The sequence below is a fragment of the Orycteropus afer genome, unplaced genomic scaffold, assembly GCF_000298275.1.
Source record: "Orycteropus afer afer isolate SDZICR_OR568_19922 unplaced genomic scaffold, OryAfe1.0 scaffold00471, whole genome shotgun sequence".
In the NCBI taxonomy this organism is placed as follows: domain Eukaryota; kingdom Metazoa; phylum Chordata; class Mammalia; order Tubulidentata; family Orycteropodidae; genus Orycteropus; species Orycteropus afer.
In genome coordinates, this window is record NW_006922058.1 from 2,036,703 (window position 1) to 2,044,615 (window position 7,913).

Here is a 7,913-nt window from a genome sequence, read left to right on the forward strand (position 1 = left end):
GGGGCCCGAGTCGCTGCAGGCCCGCCTTGGGGGTTTGTGCCGGCTGCCGCGCGGGCTCGGCTCCTTCCGGCCGGGTCTCGGGCTCCTCAGTTTGCCCCTGGGCCGTTAGCGCCGGCGGGTCCTGCGGACTCGGCTCCCGCCCTCTGAGGGCCCGGCTTGGCGTGCGGCCGGCAGGAGGCGCCCTGCCTGCCCCACTCCCAGTGTTTTTCGCGGACTCAGTCCGAGCTCCCGAGACTTGGGGGCCCTTCTGTAGCAGGCCTGAGCATCGAAAATTCTGTGGGTCCCTTACCCCGCGAATGAGGAAGTCAAAATGAAAACCGGACGAAACCATAAAATAAGTGAAAGGACTTCAGCGGACTTGGGCAAATTCTTTCAATCCCCTGGCCCTCCGCGTGTGCGCGAGCGCGCGTGTGTGTGTGTCTGCGGTCAGGACGGCCAGGTTCCGCGCACCTGCAAGGCGGGGAGACCAGATCTGGAAAGCATTGGGTGCTAGCTCCATCTCTGAAGGACTGTGGACAGATCACGGCCCTTTGGGTCCTCAGTCTGTTTAGCTGTGACGTGGGAATGGCAGAACTGTTCCCAGTGTGGGAGCCAGTGCTCAGGGAGAACTCCCCCAGGGCAGCCCCCCCAGAGCAGGTCCCTCAGCTCCTTGGCCCTGGTCTTCCCCACAAGCTCCCCCTGGGGGAGGGGGTTCCAGTGATCTGCATGAAGAGCAGAACCTGGGATTCCCCCATCCCAGAAGGCTTCCCGTGACCAGCCAGCTCTCTGGAGCCAAAAGGAGGGGTGAACAAAAGGAAAGACCAAACCCACTGCCATCGATTGTGTCGACTCCAACTCACAGAGATTCTATAGGTCAGAGTAGAACTGCCCAGACACAGTCACCAAAGGCTAACCTGGCGGGGGAGCTGCACCTTCCGGACCAACTGTAGCCAGCTTCCCTGGAGCAAAGTTCCAAGGGCAGTGTCCGTGTCTGGGAAGTGCAGGCGCTCCTAGAGGCCAGGGGCAGGTGAGGGCTGTAGCTGAGGCTGGATGGGGCTGAGCCTGTGGGAGAGAAAGGGCCAGCCTCAAGCGAGGTCACATTCCAGAAGGTGGTTACTGGGCACGGCTTCCAACCAGTTCCTGCCTGTTCAAGCCGCTGCTGAGACCGTTTTTCCACCTGATATACTGAATCAGAGTCTTTTAAGAAACCCCTGAGGATCTTGGTAGACGTAGTCAATCTAGAGTGGAAACGCAAATTCCCAGCAGCGGCTCTAACTGGCACGAACCGGTTCGAAGCTGTGTTTCTGGGTCTGCGCGTGGGAGCGAATTCCCCCGGGAGGGGGAGGGGAGGCAGGCGCCAGCGAGCTGTGATCTAGCGCCAGGACAGAAAGCGTTTCTGTGGCCCAGAAATCTTTGAACCTGTAATTGGAGCCATCACAGCTGGTTGGCGCTATGAATTGGAGTTTTAAAAGGAAGAACCCAAAAGCGCTGGCTTGCCTTTTTTAACTGCAAGATGGGAACTACCCCAGGTGGCGAGACCTGCCCGTTATTCTCGGAAGATCCTGCTTGGGGCTGGACGTTGTGCACATGGCCTGCGTGTCCTGGGGGCTCTATCTAGAAGGTATGAGGGAGGGCGCCCAGATGCAGCTGGCTTTGCCCACCCTGACCGCCGGCCCTAGCGAGGGCAGGTTGAGTGTTGCCAGGAGGTCGGTTCAAAGCCAGGCCTTGCAGGCTGCGGTGCTTTTGGAAATGTGGGTCCTTTTTTGGTGCGGCTGTGGGAGCCTGGGAGTGGGAGCCGGGCTGGCTGACTGCGGAGGTGCTGCTCCCTGCACGAGGGTCAGCCTGGGACACAGTCCAGACTGGAGGCCAGCCGCAGGGGGCAGGAAGCAGCTCGGAGGCCCGGGGCATTGCTAATTCGGGACTAGCGCCCGCACAGGGTAGAAGAGGGGCCTTGAAGTGAGCCGCGTGGGACTTTGTTTTCTGTTACTTGGACAAAGGTGGGAGAGCCCTCTCTCCTCTGTCTGTCTGTCTTTCTCAGGCCAGGCAGGTAGTGGGTGGAGATGGACAAGAAGCGGCTCACATGGCTGCCTTAGGGATCCTGCTGCACATTCCAGGGGCTGCGGTGTCTGGACTCAGGACAGGGGCCCCCTCTCAGCCTTGTCCTTCCCAGCCTTCTCTCCCGCAGTCATCATCCACTTGCTGCACTCACACCACAGGTTGGCCCCAGCAGCTTGGGACAGTGCTCTCCTCTCCAAAGAGGGGCGCACTTTGCCAGGTGGTGTGACAGGGGAAGGGGGTGTGCTGCCAAGATCCTGCTGGGCATCAGGAACAAGACACCCTCTGAGATCTCGGGCTTGTCGGCAGCGGGGTCCCCAGGACAAAAAGGTCTGAGGGGGAAACACCAGGCCTCAGGCAATGACCCAGACACCAATTCCTGGATGCAGATCAGTCCACAGGCCTTCAGGAGGGCAGCTATGGCCGCCTGACCATTCACTGAGGGACACAGGGCCTTCCTTTCTGGGACTGGTAGGTGCTGCACACTGATGCCCCATACCCACTGGTCAGAGTGCAGCTTTGGAGGTTAGGAGAGAAATGCATATGACCGTAGTCCATCTCATGGTGGACCCAGTGGGCACCAGGAAGCTCAACCAAACCAAATTTACTGCCATCAAATCTATTCTGACTCACAGCAACCCCTGTTGGGGTTTCTGAGGTGGTAAATCTTTACAAAAGTAGATTGCCCCATTTTCCTTTTGCGGTGCAGCAGGTGAGTTTGAACTACTAGTCTTCTGGTTAGTAGTCAAATGCCTTAGGCACTATGCCACCAGAGCACAGGAATCTGGTCTATGCTAATTTCTCCTGGTACTGAGCACATCATTCGAGTAGATGCAGTGAATGACTGGCCAAGATACACACCATCTATGATGGGGGTCAGGGAGAGCAACTGAGGCTCCTAGAGCCGCCCTTCCTGTATCAGTTGAGGACACCCCAGATTCTCTGACAGATAAACCCCGAATCTTGCTTCCTACATGTTTATCTCTTGCTCACATTAAGTCTAGTTCGCAACATGGGCAGGGCTGAGGGCTCTACTCCATGCAGTCATTCAGGAGCCAGTTCTAAGGGGTGTGTTTGGGAGTGTTTATTCCTAGGAGCTCAGATTAGGCCCTTCTCTTCCAGTCCTTCCAATGATTTTGTGGGATCCAATGATTTTGTGGGAACCAATTCCCTTTCTGCTCACAGTAGACACAAGCACGTCTGTAATCTACACTGAACTCTGGCTCTCACAGTCATAAGACCAGATGGTCAAGGAACTGAGAGGCTGTAGTGAGAGGGGTCATGCAGAGGGGTGTGGATGATGTCAGGATGTGGGGTGAGCAGGCAGCCCGTGACCCAGATGTCTGTGGCAATAGGTTTCTCTTTTTATATGGCCTTTCTGGCCATGGTCTTGTAACTCCCACAAATGATTGGGTGGGACTATGTAAATACAAGGAGCTCTGGTAGCATAGTGCCTAAGGCACTTGACTGCTCACCAGAAGGCTGGCGGTTCAAACCCACCAGCCACTCCTCGGAAGGAAGGTTGGGCAATCCTACTAACGTAGTGATACTGCCTCGGAAACCCAAGGAGGGGTCACTATGAGTCAGGGCTGACTCGACGGCAAACAACAACAACGATGTAAATACAATGTGTAAAACTCTTGCTAGGATTGGCTGGACGTGCAAATAAGGTGCCTATGGCCCTCTGATAGCATAGTGCCTAAGGCACTTGACTGCTAACCAGAAGGCTGGTGGTTCAAAGCCACCAGCCACTCCTTGGAAGGAAGGTTGGGCAATCTACTTGCGTAGTGATACTGCCTCAGAAACCCAAGGAGGGGTCGTTATGGGTCGGTCCGACTCATAGATGGCAAATAACAACAACAACATGGCCCACCAAGGTCATTGGTCAGTTTTGCCATTCTACTAGGTTTAAATAGGGCCAATCCCAGAGGTCGAGGGGGGACTTCACAACCATCAAGAAGAGCTGGGAGTGAAATGTATCCTTTAGATTCAGGGTCCTTGCACTGAGAACCTCCTAGATCCAGGGGACAGAGAGTTTTAACACTGGAGGTGAAGGAGGCACGAGGTGACGGGGTGGGAGGTGACAGGGGTGGGAGGTGACAGGGATGGGAGGTGATGGGCACTGGAGGTGACAGGGATGGGAAGTGACAGGGGTGGGAGGTGACGGGTAGGAGGTGACAGGAAGGAGGTGACAGGCACAGGAGGTGGTGATGGACAGGAGGTAACAGTGTCAGGAGGTGATGGGCAGGAGGTGGCGGGGGCACAGGACTGGCAGATAGCTGCAATGGGTTTGCTGGCCTACAGAGTGAGGAAGCTGAGTGCCTTTGGGCAGGAGGCTTTCTGGTGGAATGGGGTGTCTCTGGGCACTTACAGGTGAGCTGAAGAACTGGAATGCTTGTAGGAGCAGGGCAGAGGGCTGGCCCAAGGAGGTCTGGTGGTAGAGGCCTGCCTGCAGGTGCTGCTGGAAAAGCTGTCCTGATGGAAGAACTGTATCTTGAGTTGTTTCTGTTACTTCCAAGCCAATCCTCATCCTGAATTACAACCTGTTACTTCCCTAATAAACTCCATAATTGTGAGTATTGTCTATGAGTTTTGTGTGGCCACTGCAATGAATGATCAAAGCCAGAAAGAAAGCAGAAAGTGCTGAGGGCAGGACGGCTGGTGTCGGAGTTGGTAAAAAACATGGGAGGGAGGAGGCAAGTCTGACCTCCGCCTTAGGGGAGTCAGCTTTGGGCTGATGCTCCTGGTGATTGTGCAGAGAATAAACTGTCTGAAATGCAAAATGTTCTGTTCCTTCACGTGTCCATTTCTTACTGGTCCAGCAAGTGGTCGTTAACCATGTACATGTGCCAAGGGCTCCGCTGAGGAAGGAGAGCAGATTTCCAGCTTTGTATTCTGACGTCCCCCACTGTAAAAGCCCTGAAAGTGCTGGCAAAAAATATAAGAAATGTTCTTTAAGTATGTAACTGAGCTTCAAAGTAAGAAGTGACATCCCCAGAGAACAAAATGAAGAGGCCGCTGAAGCCAACATTGTAAGCAAGCATGAAATCTGGGGCATTTACCAAAACCAGGAACTTAAAGCCTTAGGTTTTAATGGCTACACAGGAGGCCATGCAAATAAAAATATTGGAACTGAGATTCTCAAATAAAGTCAGGACTTCTGAAGACCCACAATCTAAAGAAAAAAGAGAAAAACAAAAACTACTTCTGGGAAAGAAAGATGGAAACTTCTATAATTGGACCTCACCACCAGACAATGTCAAAGTGTCCCCTGAGGAAGCCCAAGTGCAGACTAACCTTCAAGTGAATGCGGGGTCTAAACACATACTACCTGCCTCACTGAGAAACTGAAGAAGCTCATCAAGTGGAACTGGGAGGAGCAGATGCAAACCATTGCTGGGGAAATGCACCCACAGATGAACTAAACACGAGATCCCAATATGACATTACAAAGCATGCTAAAATGTTTATAGAAATGAAAGATGCAATAGAATCAGGAAAAGGCATGAGAAATGATCAGAAATGGATCTGAGAAGCAAAAAAGGAAAAAAAAGCAATATTGTAATCTGAGAAAGAACTAAATATAACTATTAGAAATAAAAAGATAATAGAAATTTTAATAGGCAGGTTAACGGCTGAAGAGTTAGTGAACTAGAAGATAACTCTGAAGAAATACCCCAGCGTATAGGGCAGGCAGAGTAGGAGACCAAGGTAGGCAGAGCAGGAGACCAAGGCACACAGAGTAAGAGACCGGGGCAGGCAGAGTTGGAGACGGGGGCAGGCAGAGTAGGAGATCAAGGCAGGAAGAGCAGGAGACCAGGGCAGGCAGAGTAAGAGACCAGGACAGGCAGAGTTGGAGACCGGGAAAGGCAGAGTAAGAGACCAGGGCAAGAAGAGCAGGAGACTAGGGCAGGCAGAGTAGGAGACCGGGGCAGGCAGAGCAGGAGATCAGGGCAGGCAGAGTAAGAGACCGGGGCAGGGAGAGCAGGAGATCAGGGCAGGCAGAGTAGGCGACCGGGGCAGGCAGAGTAGGAGACCAGGACAGACAGAATAAGAGAGCGGGACAGGCAGAGTAGGAGACCAGGGCAGGCAGAGTAGGATATGAGAACGACATTGAATGAGCACAAAAAGGAGATGGGGCTGCATCTTCTGACTTCCTCTAACTTCACTAGAGGATGACAGAGTCCCCTTCGGCAGCCTGAGCCTTATTCCTATGAGGCCAGACATGCCACCATCCTCCAGCTTTTACAGAAACTGTCCCTCCCAGGGTACTCACTGCTTCTCTGCTGGGTTTGATAACTCATTGCCGTGGCCACACAGAATTCACAGACAACACTCATGATTATGGGGTTTATTAGGGAAGTAACAGGCTACAACTCAGGTCCAGGAACATGCTCAGGATACAATTTTTTTGATCAGGTCAGTATCCCCTCTGCTGTGCCCTCAGTCACACCTCTCTGATCCTTGGTCTCTTGGCCTGGCCTCTGCCCTGCTCAGGCAAGTGTCACAAAGCTCTTTCAGCTCTGCTGATAGGTACACCTACGTGCACCTTACTCTGCCAGCAAGCCTCCTGCCCAAGGGCACCCAGCTTCTTCACTCCATTGGCTGACAAGCCCACTGCCCTGTCTCCTGCCTCTGAGCTCCACTGCCACCATCTCACAGCCAGGTATCTCTCTCTCCGTCAGGCATCTCTCAGCTAAGGAGGTCCAGCGCAGGGATGCTCCAAGGACGCATTCCACTCCACCTCCAGCTCTTGTGATGGCAGTGACATCCCCCGTTTGCCTGTAGGAGGGGTCATTTTAAGCCAGCAGAGTGACAAAACTAACCAATCCCAATATCAGAGTTCTACACACCTCATTTGTTCCCACCCAGTATTCTGGTGGGAGTTACAAAGACTACGGGTAGAAAAGTCACACCAAGTAATTCACTGCACTGCAATGAGAAAGTCTAACATATTTATCTTCCCCAAAAGGAGATACTGGAGAGACTCAGTAATCAAAAAGGTGACAGCAGAGAATTCCCGGATTTGGCGAAAGACACAAATTCTGAGACTCAGGAATCATAACAAGTCTCAAACAGTGACTAAGACAAAGCACCAAGCACATCGCATTTAGGCTGAAGAACACCGACAACACAGGTCTTCACAGCAGCCAGAAAGAACAAATTGCCTACAGAAATAGTGGAATTAGACTGGCAACAATCAGACCCAGATGACAATAGAATAAACAGCAGTTTAAAAAGGTGGGTATAATGAGTCTGGATTTGGGTACCCACTGTGGCAGACTGCTAGCTGCCTGTTCTGATACCCACTTGGCCTCTTCCTTATCAACAGAGTCCTGATTTTGCAGGGGCAGCCATGTGCTCAGTGACCAAGAACTCCATCTCATAGTCCCCTTGCAGACAGGCCTGGCTGTAAGCAGAGACCTTGGGTGGTGTTTCAGGGAAGTTCCTTAAGAGGGTCAGACATCCACTCATGAAGAAAAACTCCCTGCAGACTACAAATAGATTTCTAAATCTGATAAAAGGCATCTACAAACAGCCTCAGATAACATTACACATTGTGGTGAAATACTGAACAATTTCCTCCTAAGACTGAGAACAAGGAACAGATGCTGTTCCTACCAAGTCTGTGCGACACTGCACTGGTGGTCCTAGCCATTGCAATAAAGAAAGAAAAGGCAAGAAATGTCAAAGGGAGGAAGTACAACTTTCTGTTTGCCACAATATGATTGTTTCTATTGCAAATCCTAAGGAATCGACACAAAACCTACCGAAGTGAATTTAACAAGGTCCCAGGCTACAAAGTTAACATACAAAAATCGATAGTAATTTTTATTACCCAAAGCAATCTACAGATATAATGCAGTCCTGATCCAGAT

At 52.1% G+C, this 7,913-nt stretch overlaps 1 protein-coding gene across 1 annotated transcript in view; it reads left to right on the forward strand.

Annotated features, from left to right (window-relative positions):
- Positions 1-7,913, forward strand: part of SHANK3 (SH3 and multiple ankyrin repeat domains 3) — an 83,508-nt gene that overhangs the window by 797 nt on the left and 74,798 nt on the right. The gene's annotated exons all lie outside the window — the stretch shown is intronic.